Source organism: Schistocerca piceifrons, chromosome 5 (genome assembly GCF_021461385.2).
Source record: "Schistocerca piceifrons isolate TAMUIC-IGC-003096 chromosome 5, iqSchPice1.1, whole genome shotgun sequence".
Lineage (NCBI taxonomy): Eukaryota > Metazoa > Arthropoda > Insecta > Orthoptera > Acrididae > Schistocerca > Schistocerca piceifrons.
This window is the reverse complement of record NC_060142.1, coordinates 29,874,546-29,900,382: the sequence shown is the minus strand read 5'-3', so window position 1 is coordinate 29,900,382 and position 25,837 is coordinate 29,874,546.

Below are 25,837 nucleotides of genomic sequence, written 5' to 3'. Positions count from 1 at the left end.
AGGAAAATCACACGGAGGAAAGTTAAGGATCCTGTAGGTAAGCCATTCAGAGGAATCAAGGCAGGACTAACTAAATAGGACGCCCATGGAGGTAACAGAACGGAGTACTGGTTATAGTCATGAATGACATTTATTTAATGAAAGATGATACTTGTAGACTAAGAAGATGTAAAGTGGACCCTTAGTTTTAAACTAGATGTATGTGATGCGCGGTATCTGTGCTTGATTTTCTGCTCACAGGGAATAAAAGGCACTAAATAGGACGAGATGCTGTTGACCATAGATTGAGATGAATGGCAAATAACAAGAACTGGTGTAATAATTAAAGCAGAAGTATCATATGTCTATGAGCTTTTAAGTGAGCAACGCCATAGTGGTTTCCTTAACGAACTCAGCTAGAGAGAACGAAGAGCAAAATGTCCGATTTGGATAATGCAAGAGGGTGATCCAAATGGTAATAACTCCAGGTGGTGTCGTTCCAATTAGTTTCGATTTTGTATATTTTTCTCTTGTACTGTGTAATTGTCTACTTGTCATTTGATGGTGTGTTATCCAGGTGAGCAGATATCATGGGTGAGCAGATATGTCACCTGATTTGATTGCTGTGTGTAATATAGGAACAATAATGAGACATCTAACCTGTTTTGGAAGAGGATTAGAGGAAAGGGTGATAGTAAGACCATACTGTGATTTGGAAATGTTTTGGGTAACCAGCATGTAACCTAGACCAGATAATCTATGAGATAGCAAGCATGTAGAATAGTAGGACATGGAGATGTAGATAGTGGTGGGGGTGTAGTTAATTGCGTACCGATTCTCACAACCCAAGACAACTGTTGTAGTTTATTCCATAATTTGCTGATTTATGGGCAATCGAATACCTTTTAAAATAAGAAATAGGCTAGTTATTGTAGGATGTCTCCAATATTGTAAAGACTTCTAGAGACGTATTTTCTTTATTCAATTGTTATTCAGAACTTAAAAGACCTTGTGCCTCACAGATGAGAATGGACATTTTTAAGACCTGTGTTTGCAAGCGAACGTGTAATATATAGCGATTTAGGATTTTTCTATTTTTTGTTAACTATTCGTCATTAATTGTAAAGCTCTGGCGAAATTCATAGATAATTCAGTTTCGATGTACAGTAGATTAAGTGAAAATCGTTCTTGGTACAAACAAGAGGAACAGAAGACCCCTAAGAGTAACTGAGGACCACCAAAGTTAAGGGAGTAACAACTTATTTAAATGTTGCAAGTTGACGGCGAACAGCAAAGGGTAACCGGTTGGCTCCGGACGGCAATGACACGGGACCACCTGTCCCTGTCAAACAGTTGATCCCGTGCCCGCGAGCGGCAGGCCTGGGCTTGTGAATGGAGTCTGGCACTACCCCCCCCCCCCCCCCACAAAGCGGCAGTGATGGCGACTGAAAGGCGACAGCGGATGAGGCGGCGCGCGCTGACGCACGGCCCCGAGCTGTGGCACGTGGTGCAGCTACCTAGGGCGAGGTCACGGCCGGTCAGAGCGGCTTAACTCTTTCCACTACAAAGGAGACCCCTGTTGTTATTGCTACGAGACACCTTGTCGGACGGAGGCTGTAGTGTCGCTCCACCAGGACACGGGATGTGGCGACTTTGGCAGTGGCTATTAGCGATACTGAACCTGTTAGTTGGTTACGGTGAGCACTGTGGCTTTTGCAAAAGTCAAGGGATAAAGGACAAACTACTAAGGGATGCTAGCCTCATTGATAACCCTTGTTAGATGCGAGAACACTGAGCATAGGGAGAACACGCTGTAGAACGGAGGTTCTCAAACTTTTGTTTGTCACGCCCCCCTTCAGCCGAAAAGAAAACTTCCGTGCCCCCCCCCCCCTAAAAATATTGAGATTTTTATTAATTATCAAGCAAATATTGAAAAATTTGTGATGGTGACGTCATGTAACATGGTGGGCTGTTAATGCATCGAGTCGCAGTTATTACGTCATCAGTCTAGTCTAGTGATTATAAGCCACTCCTAAAGTAAAGAAAGTCCTTGGTAAAGAAGGCAAAATATTTGCGACCTTTGCAAATTAGTGGATGCGGGCCATTATTTTAAGTTGAGAGTAGCTTATTACTTTCACTCATTATCAAAAATAGTCAGTCACGGTGTTAACGAACATCACTGATTTGTACGCCTATAGCACTCCCCATTGTCATTGCGCATAGGTTGGTATTTATGTCGACGACGACAGTTACCGAACGGCGACAAAAGCCCAGTTCTCAGAACCAGACAAAAAATAAAAATAAGTTTTACGAAATAATTTTGCAGACTACACAGAACTTTAAAAAATATGAATAAAACAACTTCCTTACCTTGATTACATTCCCTTGCTGCACACCATTTCTTCACCAGTATACGATTATAGGACTACTCTTCGCTTGCCATATCCAGGATAAACTTTCGCTGTGTCTTCATCCAGAAGAAATACTATTATTAGTTGAAATAACATACCACATGTAACGTCAGAATCCATAAGTATCACATGCAGCATTTATATTTAAATCAGATTCACTATGTTTATTTTATATTGTTTCTTCGAAATAGTTTTTTATAATTTTACAGTATTACCTACATGTAAGGATAGTTAGGAGAAAAATAACAAGTTCTCTTATAATGTGACGTATTTATTATAAAAATATTATTTCCACACACATATGGCAAGAAACAAACAAATAAATCAATGTGAAGGATGAGCTTGCATATTTTTTACAAGATTTTGAATTCTTGGCTGAATAGTCGAAATTGCGCAACGTAAATCATTGGCAATACTGACTTTGCTTCTAAGCTTATTTTTTTATCACCACTGCCGCTGCAAATGCTCTTTCGCACAAATAAGTGCTTGAAAATGGTAAATACAGTTTCAGTGCTTGTTCTGCTGTCCTGGGATACACCGTGAGATATTTCACCCAAAATAAAGGCTTATCCATCTTCTCAAAGTCATGCTTGGCTGCTGAATCATTTTTAATTTCTAAGTCTTCCTCTTGTAGTCTGTCTGGCAACACATCCAAGTCAACGTGAAGTGGATCCGTCGCTAACCTATAATAAATTTTATCATCACAACTGTTAGGGAAGTATCGCTCGAATTCATCAATGAGGTGCTGCAAATGGTTCGATATTTTACTCATAGTATCAGTATCCTTAAAATCGTTGTGAAATCGGGCTTCCTCCAGGATTCCAAACAATCTGGGAAAGCAGGAATAATTGCAGGCTAAAATTTTACGTTTCCATAGTTGCAACTTATCAGTAAACGCTTTGATGGCATCCCGATGAAAAATTATGTTTGACTCTCCACCTTGTAATTTCAAATTCAATGCGTTTAAAGATTCGAAAATATCTGACAGATAAGCCAATACAACATGAACCCCGGGCATTCTAAATTCCACATACAATTCAGTTTGTTTGTTATTTTCCAAAAACTGCATCACTTCGTCTCGAAGTTCAAATAATCTTCCTAGCATATTTCCTTTTGAGAGCCAGCGTACTTCTGTATGAAATAAAAGTGTTTTATACTGTGCTCCCAAGTCTTCACAGAGAACCGTAGATAACCTGGAATTTAACACACTCTTTTTAATATGATTCACGATTTTGATACACCATTTCAAGGCATCATTGAGTTCCTTTGGAAGTGTCTTAGCTGCTAATGCTTGACGGTGTATTGCACAGTGGATAGCAGTAACAGTAGGGTTTTTTTCTCTGACCATCTGCACGAATCCTGAGCGACATCCAAGTATTGATGGCATACGCCTATCAGTTTCTGCCATGATAACTCATTTTTACAAAAGAATTCAGAGACGGCTACCATTATATGAATTGCTTTTGAAGTTGTCTTTAACTCTGTAGAAAACAGCAACTCTTCCTTAATTGCTTCATTTTCTATATAGCGAACGAAAGCTAGCAGTTGGCAACAGTTCGCAACGTCGGTACTCTCGTCTAACTGTATTGCGAAAAACTGCGATTGTTTGACGGCCGTAACTAATTGATTTTATATGTCTTCGGCCATATCATCAATCCGACGCTTCACAGTAGAAATCGGTATTTGTGAAAAGTTTTGTTTACTTTCTGACCCAACAACAATATCATCAGCTTTCAACAAACAGAGTTTGACTAGTGTCTCTCCGATAATATGACTTTTCTTGGTCCTTGAAATAAGTAGCGATAACTCATACGAGGCTTCCAGTACCTTTTCTGATGTCTGAGCGAAGGATCCAGCAGTGTCCAACTTCATCCGTTTCAAATTATTTCATTTTGCAGCAAAAATTTCCTTCGGCTTCTCTTTCAATGCACCATGCTTTGCCCACAAATGGCGTTCCAGACGAGAAGGTCTCATGGAATCATTGCTCAATACCTCATAGCAAATAACACATTGCGGCTGGTCAACACCATTTTTTTGTATAGAAGCAAAACCGTATTTGATATAATCATCATTATATTTACGTTTTTTACGACACTCATGGTGAAGTAAAAAGAAAACAAGAAGTTAACAGTATAATTTTGCATTAACACTGATTTTACTGAGGCACGACTGTGAAAGATTCTACGCGATTTCAGCAAAATCCAGTACATCAGATATGTCAACAACTGCAAGCAACCAACTGAAATAAAGGAAAGTTACTGCCATATGTCGGCACCTCAGATGACTGCCTGTGAGGAGTGGGGTGAAGAACGGGGAAGCCCAGTCGGAGCGCAGGTAGTCAGTGCACTGTCTGTCTGCGACCTGGTGGCCGGGCAGGGCTCTTGCTGGGAGAAAGGGACTTTTCCCGGATTAGGGCGGAAACAGCCCACAGCCACCCTAAGAATTTGCTACCTGTTCAGCGGTGCTGTACTGAGCAGTGCAGCCTGGGGATTTATGCGAAAATCGTTTTCGTGCCCCTGTCTTTTCGTTACTTATAAACGAAACGTTATAAGTTTTGAGATAACATCAATGAATTGGTTGTCAAATTTCACAGTAATTAAATAAGGTCATGGATACACCTCACACATCGCTGGAAACTGTGCCCAGTGCCAAGCAGTTCTCTCTGTACTCGTACCAAAAGAAGCCATTGTCGCAGCAAAGAACGTTCACTAATTTCAAACGAAATTATGCCGTATTTCAAAAAGGCACCAGAAAAATAACTGTTTTGTCAGATAAGTAATAAGAATGAAAGAACTGTAGTACTGACCGTTCAAAAAAAAAAAAAAAAAAAGAAAGAAAGAAAGAATAGCCTCACTAATGGACTTCATTATCTACCTAGCTGGGTTATGTTTCACATTTTTCTGGTGACAAAGGGCATAACCGTGGCGTCCAAATTACGAACCCGCCAGTTCATTTGAAGCGAATACAGTCTGTTAAAGTAACTGTAATCACATCACATGGGGATCTGCGGGTTGACAGGGTAATAAAACGGCATTTTTGCAGTTACGCAGTATAAGTGATTATTACTCTCATGAACATAGCCTACTACGAGTAAAAGTTATAACATGATTACGTTCAGTTCATGTGTCAAGTGTACAGAATAGTTAATACATGACTTTTCTGTTTTCCAATTGTCAGAAGTAAGTTGTTTACAAATCTGATATATTAGGATTAACGCATATCGCCTTCGTAATTTTGATAGTTTCTGTGTGTGACGTTCTAAACGTGATCTCCAAAAGCTGTATGTTCTAGGATAGGTTATTGAGATAGGATTGCGGGAAGTGGGACACCAAACGATTGCATTTAGCACCATAATCTATCATTAATATCTGCACATACATTTTTATTAAAATATCGATATTAAAAAGAAATATTAGGTTTATACCGCTAACTCCTCCACCCGCGGCCCCCTTGCAACACCATCACGGCCCCCGCCCCTCTCCCACCCAGGGGGGCGCACCCACCAGTTTGGAAACCTCTGTAAGAACTTTGAAGGCAAAGACAGCGGACCTTGAATTTAGAAATAGGGGACAGTTAAATAAACCGATATTTGTGTAAAGTGTGTGTGTAGTGATGATGAACTTACGTTTTGGTAATCCATGACGGTTCGGCCGGCCAGGTGGCCGAGCGGTTCTAGGCGCTACAGTCTGGAACCGCGCGACCGCTACGGTCGCAGGTTCGAATCCTACTTCGGGCATGGATGTGTGTGATGTCCTTAGGTTAGTTAGGTTTAAGTAGTTCTAAGTTCTAGGGGACTGATGACCTTAGAAGTTAAGTACAATAGTGCTCAGAACCATTTTTTTTAATTTTTTTTTTGACGGCTTAGGGTAGGCACATACATCTGTGTCAGGGAAAAAAACCGTCCATCACAGAACTTAGGCCCGTGAGCCATGGCAAATTCCTGTTTAAAGAATTCGGAAGTAGACAGAGCACGGTAAAATAGGTCAACAACTTAGAGACGGGCAGATGCAGTCTAGTACATACATTTTTATTTGTATTGCAGGAGCTGATGTACCGTTAGTCCAGCCCATTCCACTAGTTGAGTTGCTCTAAGGCTAATACAAAAGTGGAACTGGTTTACGACAGTGTGTTGACTGCAAATGGACAGCTAGTCTGTCACCACAATTTTGCAGAAAGTAATCGTCTACGGAACAATAAATCTAAGGAGACAGCATGAGTTAAACAGTCAGCAGAGTGCAATAGGCTACCTCCAAGTTCCTTTGGAAGAAAGCCCTCCCCGACGATTACCCTAGATGGTGTGTGTGTGTGTGACTTCATAGTGCCGTGTGGCTACTCAAACATAGGGCGTGCTAAACAGTAACCGAACTTGCGCGAGAGCTGGTCCTTTGAAAATGTGCATGGGGATTTTCGTCAATATTTTCTAATATTAATATCGTGTGTTTTCTTATTAATGACTTAGTTAAATATGTGGAGGATATGAAATCTTTGTCTTAGGTTAGTCATTTTATTTATTTCCTGTCTTTGCTGAAACGTGCAGCAGGACAGTGACTTGTCAACTGAGTAAGAATTTTGAGCAGAAAGGAAAGAGGGAATGTTTTTTGCTTTAATATACTGAAGTCATCTATAATCTTAGGAGCGTGGTCGATAGTATGTTGTTTTCTGTCATTGTTCAGCCTGAAAATGGGGCAGTGAGATCAACAAACGTTTGCTGGCTCAAGGCAAAATGTTGTCTAATAACTCAATCAGAAAGTGGGTCGGCAGTCTTTCCCTCATTTCTGTCTGGCCAGTACTACATTTGTGGATTGACAAGAGGGCTTAAGCCTGAAAATAGTGGATATAACGTCGTCAAGTGTTTTATGATCATAACGTTTAAAAGGACTCTCACTCTGTGAGTTAACAAGATAAAGATAGATCATTACATTGGTTTCATGACACATACATAACTTGATTGCTAGTTGGTAAAGAACAATCATCTTGGGGTTGAAGCTCCTTTTTTTTCTTCTTCCGTGTTTGCTTTAAAAATACGTGTGTTTCTGGATAGGGTCCGCCTTTAGCAAAACACAATTTTTGTTTTTTAACTCAAACATGTCACTTCAGTTGCAGCATCTTCAGTGGGCTTTTATCATCTGTTAAAGATAAAAAATGTTCTTTACTGTTTGTATACATGCAACTATTAGTTTTTAAATCGTAATTACAGATATTTGAAAGAAAAGAACATAAATAATGAATCCATATCTTCTTACCACATGGTGTGGTTTTCCTGATGTGTTGTGTTTTTACAGTGACTGGTTTGTTCCACAGTTTGTCATCTGCAACCACTTACACCTTAAAACAGATAAATTGTTTAGGCTTAAATTATGATTTGAAAATTGTTATTTCTATGCCTAAAATTAAATAATTCTATGTGTGTGTGTGTGTGTGTGTGTGTCTATTTACAACGTAAGTGAAACATCTGGTTCACACAAAGTCACAGGACAGTAGCAGAAAGAAGCTATGTCACTTACAGGACAAACATTAAGTTGTTTTTCAGATTGTCGTTGTAGCACCTAATTCATTGCGGAAGAAACGTTAAAGTTGCCTTCTTTACTTCAGTATTTGAGTTGTGTTACGAAGACACTAGCCTATTTCTCCTGGGATGTCTCCAGTGGCAGATGCAGGGCAGAAGATAGAGGCATCTCTTTTTCTTCCAAACGTGTGATTACGGTTGGGAGCTTACTAAAATAGCTCTTACTAAACAAAAATTTACTCTGGAGGCTCTTCTCATTGCAAACACTAACTGCAGCAGGGATACTTGCTGATTTATTTTTGTCTATCACGTCGAACACCTTTTTCATATGTCCTAAATGGTCGTTGTAATATAGACATGCTTCAGTCCCATCTCGCGAGGATTGGCTCTGGAGATAAATGAGTGTTCAGCATCATATAAGTAAACAATTTTACTCTTGATGGCGCCTTCACAAACATTGTTTTCACAGAAAAAATTAAGGCATTTGCCTCTGGAAAATTCGTTCGAATTTCCTCTGCCAACCGTTAATGAGCAATTGCTAAAGAAGCCATATGAACTGCATCAGGATAAAATACCTACAAAGCTTTAGCAGCGTTAATCATGTATGTTGCTGCAACTGTGACTATTTCTAGCAGGCCACATAACACATAGTGAATCACGAACAACAGTAGCAATCACTCACTGAACGGTTTGTTTCTTCTCCTACCCTCGAGGCTATGAGACGTGGCATTCCTGGTTCAGATTCCGTCATTTTTCCCACGACGATGTTGGCAACAAATCTCCCTTACAGGTCGGTTGTATCATATACAGGTAATCTATCACAAGCGTGAGTCGCCGATACCGTCTCTTATTTCTTGTATTACTTGAAAATAAGTAATTACTGAAAATTATCAAAGACCAGGAGTGTAGTCTGGGGTCTCACTTTTATGCGAAACATGGTTAAAAACTTATACAAAATGTATGTATTGATAGTAAACTCCGGCCGGTGTGGCCGTGCGGTTCTAGGCGCTTCAGTCTGGCACCGCCTGACCGCTACGGTCGCAGGTTCGAATCCTGCCTCGGGCATGGATGTGTGTGATGTCCTTAGGTTAGTTAGGTTTAATTAGTTCTAAGTTCTAGGCGACTGATGACCTCAGAAGTTAAGTCGCATAGTGCTCAGAGCCGTTTTTTTTTATAGTAAACTAAGCTAAATCAAATTCCGTGGCACTATAGGACGTGCATGATCTTACGTTCCCATTTTAAAACTATTTTTCTGTAGTACGTATAAAAGATTTAAATAACTGACATGTTGGTATACAGCTCAAAATCATGGGGGGAAGGGACAATTAACACACAAACTAATATCATTATATAAATTTTTAAACTTAGGTCCTTATAAACTTTTCTAGGGTAGTTTTTCCTTATTGTTGATTGATCAGGAACTTTCCGATCGAAAATTTTTTTCCAGGAACGACCGAAATTCTGCATTATTTAACTTAAGCCTGAAACTAATGCATTGCAGATATCGTTCGAAAATTATCATTGACACTATATCCACATCTGCTTGCAGAAAATGCGTTTAGATCTTGCAGCCAATTTTATTCACAACATTTCTATGAGTAGCTATTTGTAAATGTTGTGTTCAAATGGCTCTAAGCACTATGGGACTTAACATCTGAGATCATCAGTCCCCTAGAATGAGAACTACTTAAACCTAAGTAACCTAAGGACATCACACACATACATGCCCGAGGCACGTTTAGAATCTGCGACCGTAGCAGCAGCTTGGTTCCGGACTGAAGCGCCTAGAACCGCTCGGTCAAAGGTACCGACTAAATGTTGTGTAATGTGGATTTTTTTGTCGCAGCGTTCCTATAACAGTGGTATAAGAGCAATGCGAATTTATTTTAGTTGAATAAAAACGACAATTACAAACTCGAAAATCGGACTGACATTTAAAATAATCTGAAAATACGAAAGTAGAACTTATGTGTATCCCACGTACTTGGCATAGTTCTACACTTCCACCTGTTGTTGTTAGAGTAGGATTTCGATCAGTCCACTGTCGAAGCAAATATGCTTTACTGCTCTTTTCGGTAGTCGTAACATTTTGCTGCCCACCTTTCAGAAATCACGAGTAACAGCACAATAGTTTCAAACTTAAAAGATAACTGAAAATAGCACTTCTTAGTTCTTGGAAACGTTATCATTGCGGCAGGCGGCTTCGATTGTAAGATAATACAAACAACATTGAGTTTTAAGATGTGACAGCTGCACCGAACTTAAAGGCCTGCTGCATGATTACTGAACGCTATGTTCAGCTGATGAGCGGCATAATATTTTATACAGTATCAGGAACCGCACACTGCTGATAAGTATGTTCCCATCATTTTTCGGCGCCCTTTTATGGATTTGGAGACGTAACAGCTGACAGTACTTCTACACAAACAGAGCAATAATCGAGAAATTCGCTCAGGCCTTACTCTTCTGAAAATATAGTGAAATCATTGCTGAAAAAGTAAGATGTACACTAAAGAGCCAAAGAAACTGGTACACCTGCCCAATATGATGTAGGGCCACAGCGAGCACGCAGAAGTGCCGCAACACGACGTGGCGTGGACTTGACTAATGTCAGAAGTAGTGCTGGAAAGAATTGACACCTCAGATCCTGAAGGGCTGTCCGTAAATCCGTAAGAGTGGGAAGGTGTGGAGATCTGTTCTGAACAGCACGTTGCAAGGCAGCCCAGATGTGCTCAATAATGTTCATGCCTGGGTACGTTGGTGGCCATCGGAAGTGTTTAAACTCAAAAGGGTGTTCCTGGAGCCATTGTGTAGCAATTCTGGACGTGTGAGGTGTCGCATTGTCTTGCTGGACTTGCTCACGTCCATCGGAATGCACAATGGACATGAATGGATGTAGGTGATCAGACAGAATGCTTACGCACGTGTCACCTGTGAGAGTAGTATCTAGACATATCAGGGGTCCCATATCATCCCAACTGCACACGCCACACACCATAACTGAGCCTCCACCAGCTGGAACAATTCCCTGCTGACTTGCAGGGTCCATGGATTAATAAGGTTGTCTCCATACCCGTACACGTCCGTCTGCTCGATACAATTTGAAACGAGACTCGTCCAACCAGGCAACATGTTTCCAGTCACCAACAGCCCAATGTCGATTTTGACTGGCCCAGACGAGGGCTAAAGCTTTGTGTCGTGCAGTCGTCAAGGGCACACGACTTGGCCTTCAGCCCCGAAAGCCCACATCGATTGTGTTTCGTTGAATGGTTCTCACGCTGGCAGTTGTTGATGACCCAGCAGTGAAATCTGCAGCAATTTGCGGAAGGGCTGCGCTTCTGTCACTTTGAACGATTCTCTTCAATCGTTGTTGCTCCCGTTCTTGTAGGATCTTTTTTCTGCCGCTTCGATGTTGGAGATTTGATGTTTTACTGGATACCTGATATTCACGGTAAAATCGTGAAATGATCGTACGGGAAAATCCCCACTTCGCTGCTACCTCGGAGATGCTGTGTCCTATATTTATGACTTATTCAGTTTGTTGTCCCAATTATCCAATTATTACTGCGAGTAAAGGAAGAAGCCTCAGTGGAGGGTGTGCTGAATCCCATATTCACACTGCGGCGTCCCTTGGGCAAGAGCGAATCACAAGCATATCCTCTCAATTGGTACTGCGACACAGAAAACATATTCCCTACAAATTTAATATTAAATCATCCTTCTCACGACCACAATGGTTTGACAAAGGTACAACTTTGCAGGTGTTTGACTTGAATATCGAAGGAATCTCTAAAAGCAAATCGTCAGCGTATAAGGGAAGTGCAAAATAGAAACAGTGAGCGGTCCAAGCAGAAGTGCAACATAGAGCAGTGTGGAAGAGATACGGCGTCGTGGTTAACGGATTACGTTATTAGAGTGTAAGGCAGGCGAGCCGTGTTGGAAGCTTTATTGTCCCAGCATACTTTGTTTTTCTTTTTCTTTGTTTCACTGTATTCAAATTTGCGTCTGTGTCGTGGTGTAAAGTCCGTTTGAAAAAACGTGGAGTAAGGAAGAGACCTACCATGAAACGTGATTCTGCGCAACTACTCTATTAGCAACCGAAAAGAAGTGGCTTTCTAATGGGAACTGCAAACGTTTGCCGACAAGGCGGCAAGTCAACCGAATCTTTCACCAGAAAACACGTCTGGTGTGTCATATAAAGCTTTATGACAATACGTGTATCGTAGGATAGGAATCTCTTGTCGACGCATCTAACTTGTGCGCCTGGTGAGTGGGTGAGATATGACTCTTTGCCCGATTTAGGTGTTCGTATGAATGTGAATGTGATCACTCCGAAGGAAATGATGAAAACATAATTGCTTGTCACATGTGCTGCAAGAAATGAATGCAAAAGTTTCACAATCGCACAGTTTTCACTGTACTCTGTCAAGACAAATGTCTTTAACGTTTTGGAAGTTCCGTTCCGTTTTGGACGTTTTGATCTAGAATAGTTTACACCCGTTTTTGTAGTTTTCATTTCTGTGAGACGCGTATGTGGTATCTCGCTGCTCTAACTACTCATCTCATTGTATTGCGACGATAATGTATTCTTATCACGACTCATTTCTATAATGAATGTATTGTATGGCACCTACCAGGGCTACAGAAAGAGGACAAACATTTCAGTGACCGGAAGGACAGTTCATAATGTTGTAAAAAGAGTAAAATAAAAGGGACAAACGCATTTTGAACCCATCTCGTCCACCTAGCAGTCCAGTACCGTGACGACTAAACTACAACGCTGTAGCTCTCCGCGGGCGTTCGCTCACTGTTGCACTTGTGCTTGGACCGTTCATTGTTCCTACTTTCCCTTCTTTCACGCTTCATCACACTTTCTTCCTGTTTTCATGCTTGATTAGTTTTCAGTTTTACGGGCTTACCATTTAAGCTGAGGGTGTGTGATGGGTAGTTTCCCTTGTTATAACGGAAAACTCGTGTCTCAGAGAAAATTATGCGTGGTTTCCTCCGCTAATATGGTTGCCTAACTATATAAGGAGTTTCCTTTTTTTCCTCGCTACAGCAAAGAACATGTCATCACCTCTCATTGGCTATCGAACAGTGCAGATACAAGGTTATTACCTAATAATGTCCGCCCCTGGTAGCTTACTGGGTTAGTTCGCCTTTAGCAGTGCTGCAATGAGGACGCGCTGTTTGTGTTCCTGCCGCGGAGCGAGCGTTCATGTTGTTTACATCGTACTCGGCCGTTTCGCGCGTTCCGTACTCGGCATATAGATCACCATGACGGACCAATACTGAAAATCGACCCTCAAATTTACTTTCCCTAACGAATTTGCATGACCCAAAGCGCCTGAAGTCGAACGATTCCTAGGAGAAGAGGCAAAAATCCCGGCGACCGACATTCGTGGCATTCACTTGTCCATTGTGAGTGGCATGATATATGTCAAGATCATCAACAACGCAACATGTGAACTGATCTTTCGGGAGACGAAATCGGGCCTCTGTTTCTGCCATGCTGATGGCAATGTGGGAACTGTGGACGTCGATTATTCTGATATGGGGCGTCGCACAATCAGACTTTTCGAACTTCCATTCGAACTACCGACGCTGCTTCCTGTGACTTATGTATCAGCCCTCACGACCGCTACCACTTTACCACGACAGCCGATATCCACTGTTGAGTCGCCATTCCCATCCGACAATACAGGGCGATGACGACACACCCGTTCTACATGCTACAGGTTCAACTCCGATGACACCGCCCCCGTCGACTGATGACGCGATACATGACGATAGCATGGCAGGAGACTCGTTTATTGTGCCATCGGCGACCTTTGTGCTGGAACATCGTGACTCGTTGCCATTGTCTTACACAGAAGGACACACCAGGAGGCAACCCTCTCCGAAGGGACGGAAGCGGAGGCGTAGAGCAACCTCCTTCCAAGTGGGATGCGACACAGCCGCCAGAGGACAACCACCTTCAATGACGACGCTACCACAGAGGCAGCCGCCATTTGTTGCAGTGTGGCGCCACCGAACGGAACTGAGGACAAATCACACATACTCACAGTGGCGCAATCGGATTTAGATGTCAATATTGCTTGATCCACCCGCATTGTTGCAGTATGTAGGTGTTTGTCCAGCTTTGTTTACAACGAAGAGACTGCATTCATTCATTTTGTCAACTATGACTCATTCCCTATTGTCTGTTCTGCCTGCGTGCCGTGGTCGCCCATGCATTGATGTCACTAAGTGTGAGCAACCTTTTGTTCCTAGAAAATTGTGTTATATATCCTATTTGGTCAGCAAAATGCCCTAAGTCATATGAATAATATGCATACAATGATATGATAATCCAAGAGTCTCACCCATGCGTAATTCCGGCTGTGGCTACATGTTCAGAACAGAGTTGTATTATTTTTAAGGCTGTGTAATTTATGTTCGCTATTACGATTGCAGCCTTGGAATTTTATGTCCTGGTAATGTTATGATAGGTTCGGGAAGACCGGGAAGGCTCCCGCTCCCATATCTGGCTCTTGGAGACAGATTATATCAGCCTGTATTTCGTTCGGAAGTTTACCCAGTTCCATTCCAACCAAAGTATTCCGATTGCAGTTTAGTTGTAAGACCTTCACAATTTTGGGGAGGGGGGGGGTATGTAGTAAAGGCATATCACTTAGATGTTTTCTCTTTAGGGTCGTAATAAACGCTTCCATGCTCCCTGATGAAGTCCTGATAAACTTTACTACTGTTAAATCTTCATCTCTTCGAGCACATGCTTGTTCTAAGAGTCTGCAGAGCTCACGATGGTCTGTTGGCAGGTTCTCTGTCCTAAACATAGCTGTATCGGTCTACTCTGTTGTAGGAAAATATATATTTTCCCCTGCCGAGTGATTGAGGCGTATCGCCATACACAGACCAGTCTGGAAAATGTCCCTGTTTTCTAACCTACGTATGCGGAAGCTGTTCTCAAGATTACCATAATCAATTACGTTATTATTGTGTTGTCTGGGGTTTCTGTGTGTGTCCTGCGAAACATTATGACATTTGTCTTCCCCTTTTGTTCGTGTACACTGGGAATTGTGGGTGAGTGAAGTATTTTTAACTGTATTATTGGGTCGGTTATTTGCATTTAGCATTGGACTTTCAGTATCTCTGTTTTCTGAATGTTGTTTTCCTATCTCGAGGTTATTTGGCAACTGAGTATCTTTTTGTGACTATTTCCCTGTGTGTCTGTGTTGTGCGTGTTGCCACCATATGTAAAATGTATAGGCTTTATGTACAATCTGCATTTGCTTGACTTATATTCTGCATGTTATTTTAATGATGTGTTTTGACCTAGTGAACAGTGGACAGGTGTTGTGCCTTTTTGCGTTTCTTGTACTGGTCTGTCAATACATCTTTCTGTTCCTTGTTTTCGATGCAGTGAGACGAATATGTGTTGGTATCATTGAAGTGGCGTAGGGCATCATTTTGTATTTGTTTTCTGCTTGTTTTGTTACATTCCTCGGTACATTGGTAGAAAACGTCCTCTTCGAGCTCTTTCACTCGTAACAGAAGTCCGGTCTGGAAGATTGCCCACTTGAACGTTTCTTGTTTTATCTGCCTTCCTTGTCTTGATATGTAAGGTTGTTAACTGCTTACCTTGTACCTACATGTAGCTGGAAATTATAATGATTTACCGATAAAACATAGCTTTTACTTGGTCTTAGGCCAGTTTCGCAATTGCTAAGTATAGTCAATTCATTTCCTGAATTTTTCTGTTAACGAATATTGCTGCAGGACGATTAACAGTTGTTTGGTCATTGATAGGTTCTTGAATGGACCCTCATATGTGGTACAATCTACGTTGTTTCTTAATTATCATTTTACTTATATGCATCTCAAGGACTGAATCTTGTTTCTTAATTATCACATTACTTACATGCATTTTGAAACACGTATGTAACGCAGCAGCGATGGCGAGGCATTGTAGCATCTGTGACCAGAGAGTATGCGCTTGACCGCGCGAGTGTTGCGAGCGGTTCTCAGTCTGTCGGTAGTCGTTGCGAGTCTGTAGCTCTGTCTAGTTGAGAGGAGTACTCTGTCAGTAGTCGTCGCGTTCAGTGCGCTAGTGGTCGTCATGCGGAGCGGTCGGTCAGTAGTAGCAGCCCAGTGCGGTTGTGTGATGTAGGCGGTCGGCAACACTGGTCAAGATGGTGAATAAGGTATGCTGTTAATTAATATAATCATTAGGTAATGAAAAATTTTATTTATTGTAATTATTCTCCAACAAGTTCCCCAATAATAATTTTTATTTCAAAAGCATTTTTCAAAAATTTAATTTTTTATTGAACTAAAGATTTCGTTGCACTTCCCATTTCATTCCACTTCTTTTGAAGAAAAATTTCACTAAAATCACAAAAAAAGAGAATATTATTATTTGCAATGCAGTTCCTCCAAGCCGTGCAGAAAGATAAGAGCAGAAATGTGACATCCATTTGTTCTGAGGTAAGACTTTAACTCTGATTGTTTTACACAGGGCCAAAGACCGATATTTCGGTTTAATTGAATTTTCTTATCACTGAATGGACTTTAATTTTTTTGTGAAGAATTTATATTTGAGTCAGATTGCTAATTTTTGTTTAATTGTTATTGTCAGTACATTTCATTGTGGGTAGGTTACGCTTAGCGCAATGTCCATTACCATTTCTATATAATTCTGTCTTTAAAATCTTTGTGGGGAGGTTACACTCGGCTCCCATTTGTATTAAGTATTTTCATTTCCTTTTAAATTACGGTGGGGAGGTTACACTTGGCGACACCCAGTCCAGGATCGAATTTCGTTGAGAGTCTTGTGAACAACAGTCAGATATCTGCTCTTATTTGCTTAGATATAATTAGGATTTGGCGCTACGCTTTTACTAATTTTGTGACTTTCTTTCTACAGGTCAACGTCAGTTCTTTGCTCTGTTGTATTTGTGTGTTGTTTTTGCATTGTGCTTATTGTTTTGTGAATATTGTGACTATTGTAAAAATGCCGCGAAAGACTGTGAATAGTGTATCGCGAGGTATTACGAACGAAACTACCGATTCAAACAACTTTACCGATAGGACATGTGACACGCAGTGTAATGATGACAATCCTGCGTTCACTAACAATCAGTGCATTCCAACCACTAATGATGACTTTTACATTAATGATGAACAAACGAACTCAATTGTCTCGTCTGTTAATTTGACGACAATTGATGACGCGGGACGCTCTATTGTAATGAGCGCTGCCGAGCTTAACACACCCGATTTGGAAAATTCAAGTAACGTACAGACAAATTTTTTTAATGAAAATGAACAAGGTACACAAAGTACGCCGGAGTTCTTTAATTCCGAAATAGTGAATGAGAGTGTACATTTGACAGGGAAAGCCTTTTGTGAACCAAAGAATGACCAAATGGTCACACAAAACGCGACAATTGCAAATACATCGTCAAATAGTACAGAGAATGGAGTAGATAATGTTACATTGGGTCAAATTATGGCAATATTGCTACAAAATAGTAAAAGACTAGAAAATAATGATGAAAATTTTAGACAACTTAGGGAAGATAACAAACAACAGAACGAAAAACTAGACAATTATGCCGAAGATCTCAAACAACTTAGTGAACAGTACAAACAGCGGAAGGAAATGATGAATAATTATTTCGAACAACTTAATAAAAAATTAGACAACCATTCCAAACAACTTAGAGAAACAATTGATAAAAGTTTCGAACTCACAAACGAAAAACATGACGACCTTAAAGAACAGAACAAACAAATTAGTGAGCAGATTACAGCTGTTACCATACAATGTCAGGACACTAAAATACAATTACGTGAGGATACTAAGGCTTGTGCTAATAACAGTAATAAAGAAGTTGGCACTGTTGCACAAGAATTAAGTAGTACACGTGTAGGCACAACAGAATCACTGATACACGAAATTAATGCAGTCACTGAAGAATGCCCTAAAAACGCAGTACAAATTCGCGACGAAGTTAATTTAGAGTCAGTGGAAGTTTCACACACTCAGAATACGGAAATTGTTAATAAAAGTGAACGTCAGAACAACCAAATTGACGAAAGTATTAAAGTAACAGAATTAACAATTATTTCAGTCACCAATATGTCACAGAACCCGCCACGTTGCGAACATTTGTCTGACTCACGCAGCGTGTATAATGTGAATAATTTACAGAGACTACGCGAATTAAAATCCGAAAAGCCACGCGACTTAAAATATGAAAAGCTACGCAACTTGAAATCCGAAATGACACAGACGAACAGATTCACACACAAACCCGAACGTGTTCTCAAATTCAATGACGAGAACGTTGATAATAAGCAGTTTGCATTTGTAAGGAAATGTAAAGAATTTAATAATGACAGCGTACAGGTACACGCTTTGCACTGTATACGACAATTTATTTTTGTATTTACAACAGCATTGCCTATAATGCAGAAATTTGAATTAACATGGATACAACTATTTGCTTTTGAATTTTTACCGCTATTGCCTGTAACGCAAAAACTAAAATTTATTTGCAGTGCGTAATAGACCTCAGGGGATTCATTACGCTTTAATGAATATGTGCCGTAGCGAGCATAGGGCCCCGAGCTGTAGTAGTGCTGTTTCATCTTTAGTTTTCTGCACTGCTGCCTTCTCTTCTACTATCCTTTATATCTATCCAAACTGCTCTTTAACTATTGCTCTACCTAGTATTAAGAAACGAGTAATGAAAACCTGATATGACAAATTTCTACCGAATGTGACAATTTTCAGTAGGCACTCCCGTAATGACAACTACCGCCGTAATTTTAATTACAGATAAAATCATAATCATCAGTATGTACAAAATTTTCGGCAGTCGCAACCACATTTTTGTAACAATAGATGTTTTTCACCACAATAGTATGAAAGTCAGCCGCTTGGCGTACCTAACCAACAATGTAGTCCACAAGGTCAACCGAACTTTAATGTTTCGCCGCGTGCACGTATAGTCCCAGCTCCAACAAATAGTAACGCATGGCAGCAAAGAAATAACCACGTACAGCCAACACACTATTTCAACTCGTATCGCAATGCGCCGTATAGAAATTACTATCATGACAGACGTAAAAATAACGAGCACAATTTTCAGCGTACATCTAATAACAGTCGATCTTTTTAGCAGCAACAACATCAGCAACAACGGATAATCATGAATGAGACAGACAATAGGTGTCATCGATAGCGTGATACGTCAGTAAGAAATAACAGAACGGTTCATATAGTGGATGTGCCACAGCATTCTCCCGTAAATAATGGCACGTGCGATGGATTTTAGCCAGATACAGCACAGATTACAGTAACGCAAACATTGCTTTTGACACGCAGAATTTTGTTCACGAAAATGTTATTAATTTTGACGCCATCCGACAGACCTTAAAGACAGAATTACGACGTATGTAGACGACATTCTTATCGCAGAAGCTAACTGGTGTGAACACAACCTGATTCTTGAACAACTGTTGCAAACTTTCCATGCACAAGGACTCACAGTTAACCTCAGTAAATCGCATTTTGGCAAAACTTCTATAAAATTTCTTGGACACGTGATTTCAGCAGAAGGCATTGCACCTGATCCGGAAAAACTTCAAGCTCTACGTGACATTACTGTTCCTACGACGAAGAAGCAATTACGCAGTTTTTTGGGCTTAATTAACTTTTTTCGTAAATTTATTCATCACTCTGCTTTAGACACACCCAGATTGTGCCAATTAACAGGTAAAAAAACTATTTGGTCTTGGGATAAGCAAGCACATTCTGAATTTATGAACCTGAAACATGCTCTGTTGAATGCACCACTTTTATCGCACCCAGATCTTACCAGAAATTTTTCCATTGCCACCGACAGTTCCAACACCGCTTTAGGCGTACATATTTTCCAGGAAATTGAAGAAGATGGTTCAATAGTAATTAAAAACATCGCATTTGCAAGCCGCATTTTGTCACCTGCTGAACGAAATTACTCCGTTACAGAATTGGAAACATTATGTGTTGTATGGGCTTTCACGAGATTTCGGCACTTTCTTTATGGCAGACATACCACTGTTTACACAGACCACAGAGCGATACAATTTTTGCTTTCAGCTAAATTTACTCACGATAGATTAAGTAGATGGAAACTATATTTACAGGAATTTAATTTTACAATAGTTCACATTCCCGGCAAGCAAAATGTTATAGCAGACGCACTATCGCGTTCTCTCGGCAACAATCAGCAAGACGTAGCAACCAACTTCTGCAAAACAAATTTCAGTGTCATGTACATTCAGCAAGTTGCATTTGAAAATTTTATTTCATCGTCATTACAGGACATAGCACAAGAACAAAATAAAGACAACGTGTGGAAAGAAATTAAACAGCTTTGGCAAGATAAGAATAATGTTACGTTTAGAAACCACTACACTGTACGCAATGACATTCTGTTTCGCCGCTCTCATCCTGACAGCAACAATTGGTTATTATGCATTCCTGACGAACTGGTTAACAAATTAATCTGGTACACACATTTAAGTTACGCACATTACGGAGCACGAAAATGTTTTCTTATACTGAGACAGAACTGTTATTTTACCAACATGGAGAAACGTATACGACGAGTTTTAGCGTCTTGTAAAATTTGCCAGAAAGCTAAATCAGACACCACTTCACATATTCCTCCATTATATCCCATTATGCCTGTTAAATTAAGACATATGGCCGCAGTAGATATTTTTGGTCCGATTCCGAGAACTAACAGAGGTTTTTGCTACATTTTTGTCGCTGTTGAGCTCACTTCAAAATTTGTTACTTTCACTCCGCTACGCAAAGCTACTGCTAAAACTGTTTCGAAAGCATTTGTAAAACATTTTCTATCTCATGTAGGGCATGTAATGAAAGTAATTTCTGACAATGGATCTCAATTTCGTAGTACCGTATGGACACGCATGTTACGAGCCAGAAACATTTCTCCGATCTATATATCCAAGTACCACGCTTCTTCGAACCCCTGTGAAAGATTAATGAAAGAAATTGGTAAGCTGTGCCGAATATACTGCCACAAAAGACATATTGATTGGGACACACACATATTCTCATTCCAAGATGTAATTAATTCCATTCCAAATGAATCCACTATGCTATCTCCGTCTGTTATACTGAAAAATGCAGAACCACCTAACAAAATTAAAGAATTAATAACATTTCCTACATCTCGTCGATTACGACACCACGAAATAATTAACATTGCGCTGAACAACATCAAACGTGCCGCAGAGCGCCGGAGAAGACAGCAAAAACAGGTTTGTACACGCCGCGACTTTCACGTTGGACAGAAGATACTAGTACGTACACACTATTTATCCAGCAAATTAAAAGGTAAGTGCAGTAAATTTGAACTTCTATACGCAGGTCCATATCGGATTCGCAGCATCCCTCACCCCAATGTTGTACACGTCGAAACTTTGAGAACCAGAAAATCGAAAGGCAATCACCATATCTCAAACATTAAACCGTTTATTGAGTGAAACCACTGTATGATTCAACACACTATGATGCCATTTACTAATGCAATTATTTCACCTGACTAATTACTGATGATTATCGTATTTTTTCTTGGCAAGTGCCCGGCAAGGTAAGGTTAGCAGGTCGCTTTTCTTGTCGTTACACATCAGACCGTGCATATTTTTTCCTGACGAACTTACGTATTTTATGACTAATTATGCAATATTAGCTAATGACATGTTAATTTCATTACATTTTTTTATTAAAGTCTTTAATTCTCCCCTCGATTAACTACACTACATACAAGCTGAACACAACGAACGTCACATTTGTCTTTTTATGTACGATTGTATTCCAGTTTTGTTAGTATGCACTGTGAAATAGTTAGGATATAACACACACCAGTTGACTTTGACGTTTTTTGCTTTATGACATCTCAAGATCGTGACTGTTTTACATTTTTTGCTGCTGCATCGTATTATTCTGTGTACATTTTGCATCTGAACACTGTCAACGTCTTTAACATATTACGTTTTCTGTCATGATATGCTGTATGCTTAAGTATGTTACCATAAACCAGTCATTATTTAGTGGGTATATGATTTAAATGCAGGACATTAATCTTTGTTCATGAATTTCAGAAAGAAATGATGCGTGTAAGAAATAAATTCAACAGAAATGGGAATTTCACCTACGAAATAAACGAAAGAAGATGCAATAACTTTATGGGAAGAGTAAATGGATCAGGATTAACAAGCATTAACAAGAATATACTATACTCATCACAGAATAGCAGTCTTAACTAATTTTTTCTTTCAGAATACAAGGTGATTGATGCAGGCTGTCAGAGAGAACTACACATCTTAGTTTTAGTGATGAAATATGCTAGAGATAAGGAATAGTTGTATAATGAGTAATGAAGTGATTTTTTGCAGATGACAGGTGATGATGATAATGAAGTTATGGTAATGTGGATAATGAAGTGATGGATAATGAAGTTTTTTCTTTACAGATGAGGATAATGTTGAAGTTATGTATTTATGCTATGTAGTTATTTAAGTATTTGTTGCAGTTTGTTTTGACAGCAGGTGTTACATTGCTTAGTAGGATGATGGAAAGTTTTGGAAAGGACAGCTATGGAACACATTTTTATACACACTTCACTGCCTGTTAATTCGAAGTTCACTACTTTTCAGCATAGTGTGCGTTTCTTCTTTCAGGTCAATAATACATTTTGTATTTTTTTTCAGGAGAAGCTTTTCATGATACTTACTAAACCTGTTAGTTATTATACCTGTTCTAGTACTTGCATTTTTATTTTTTTTTTACCCATTTGTGTTTATCATTTATAAATGTGATCACACATACTGCCTTGTTGCATAACTTTGCTGCAGCTGACTCATGACGAATGACGTTACCTATCGTCATTGGCAGCAATAGGTCAAAAGCAAAAAGTGTTATGCCTCAGCAATTAATTATCGATCCCAACGCAATGCATTGCTAACAAATAAAAAAAAAAAATGTATTAACGGTCCCAAGTAGTGATACTAGTTTATGAAAATTCTGAATAGTACTGATTAGCTCTGAATAGTATGTCACTTGAGTAATGTCCTCTTAATGAGACAAACAAAAAACGTATATATTTAAAATAATGCTTTGTCACTGGCTAATAACTGCCACTGTTTATTGTAATGAGACTACTTATAATGCCTGTGATTATTAATGCTTTGACTGTAATAACTGATTTTAATAATGACTTTGTAATGATCTGAATACTACTGAAGGAGAAACACTGTTTATTGTAATGAGACTACTTATAATGCCCATGATTATTAATGCTATGACTAATTAACTGATTTTAATAATGACTTTGTAATGATCTGAATACTACTGAAGGAGAAACACTGTTTATTGTAATGAGACTACTTATAATGCCCATGATTATTAATGCTATGACTGTAATTAACTGATTTTTAATAATGACTTCGTAATGATCGGAATAATACTGAATGATGATTCTATTCAATACTTGCTGGCCACTGAGTGCCAATAATTAATGTCACTTGAAGAATTGTTATTAATTATGCCATTAATTAGCCCTTTTTTTCCCATGTTGAGTTTTCATGTTTTGGTTAATGGCCAATGAGTGCCAATAATTTGTATCACTCAATGTATTATGTTAATGCTAGGCCAATAATTGACTCTCCTTTTCAACTAAGACTTATGATGAACATTATTCTGTCATACTAAATATACTTTGTAACTGGCCAAGGACCGCCACTGTTTATTGTAATACGATTACCCATGATGCCAGCTAGTGATTCTTAATAGATTGGAATGACACATAATTAATTAACTATGGTACTGTTTAATAATGCTTTGTAATTAGGAGAAGACTAATAATTCTTACTATTGGAATGACAAATGATTAATTAACGACAAATGATTAATTAACTGTAATTAGACAAATGATTAATTAACGACAAATGATTAATTAACTGTAATTAGGAAAAGGCTAATGATTATTATTGGAATGACAAATGATTAATTAACTGTAATTAGGAGAAGGTTAATGATTCTTAATTACACTCTGTAACTGAAAAGAATGCGATTATTTAATAATGCTTTGTAACCAGGAAAAGAAGGCTACTGATTCCATGTTAAACAATTAATGAACATTTTTCTGTAATACTACATACTTGGTACAGAAATGTTCAATAACTGGGCTATGAATGCCACAAACTAATTAAGTCTCTAATTGTCAATATTATGTGACTTGATGTCCTTCACCTCATAAGCTGACTACCCTGAATTATTGCAATGTCCCTTTGTCCTGTTTATCCTAGTGATCATGGAGCACTATATTTGGTTTTGCACTAATTCTACGTTGGTGTGCCTTGTAAGAGTGTGGTGTTGACACGACATGCTGTCCACCACCATGAGCGATGAAGACATTATTATGGTCCCACTGTTTGGTGTACCTAATGTACTGCCAAAATGAAAACATGGAACATTACTACGACAGTTCAGTGTCTTGGCTACACTGATAAATTCTGATGGGAAAAGAACTTCAAGTCGTGTCACTTGGTGTGGTACTTCTGTGGAAAGATATGGACTTTCAGAGCAGCTGTGTGCAATCTAAAGTGCTACAACCATGATGCAATCCTTCCCTTTCTTATCCTGATTCTTGTCACATAAAAAAAAAAAAAAATTTCGATTTGTTGAATTCCAATGCGAGTACACTTGTGGCACTGGTCGACATGATTTTTTTTGCCATTATGTTTATTTGTTGTGAAAATGCTAAAGACATTTCTCCAGTGCGTGTGCACTTTGGACATGATTTTTTGTCATTATGTTTATTTATTGCGAAAATGCTAAAGACATTTTTTCGATTTGTTCTGAAGTACAGTATATGTACACTCTTGTCTTTTATACTGTATATACATTTTTATTTTTATGATATGTTCTGAACTACAGTGCATGTGCACTTCTGTTAGGTGTTAATATGTTTTCTACTGAACTTCAGTGCCTGTACACTTATCTCATTTTTCAATATGTTTTCTACTATTCTGTATATTCAATACTTTAATGCGAATGCACTTATGCCATTTGTTACTAATTGTACATACATTTCATCAATTACTGATATGTTCTCAACTGCAGTGCATGTGCACTCATGTCACTTGTCAACATAATATTTTTTGCCAGTCTGTTTATTTGTTCTGAATATGCTAAAGAATTTTTTCAGTGCCTGTGCACTTTGTTATCTGTCAAATAATTTGTATATACATTTTTCTGATTTGTTACTATGTTTTGTACTCACATTTTGTCTTTGTCTGATATATCTTGTACTTAGTGCGTGTGCACAACATTTACTTTATGTACTACATCTAATTATTCTGTAAATTGTAGAAGTTTATTAGTTAATTAAAAATTTTGCCGCGATTGGCAAGTCCAAATGACTCACCATCGCTGCCAAATTTTTGCCCCCCCAGTGGAGGGTTATGAAACACGTACATAACGCAGCAGCGATGGCGAGGCATTGTAGCATCTGTGACCAAAGAGTATGCGCTTGACCGCGCGAGTGTTGCGAGCGGTTCTCAGTCTGTCGGTAGTCGTTGCGAGTCTGTAGCTCTGTCTAGTTGAGAGGAGTACTCTGTCAGTAGTCGTCGCGTTCAGTGCGCTAGTGGTCGTCATGCGGAGCGGTCGGTCAGTAGTAGCAGCCCAGTGCGGTTGTGTGATGTAGGCGGTCGGCAACACTGGTCAAGATGGTGAATAAGGTATGCTGTTAATTAATATAATCATTAGGTAATGAAAAATTTTATTTACTGTAATTATTCTCCAACAAGTTCCCCAATAATAATTTTTATTTCAAAAGCATTTTTCAAAAATTTA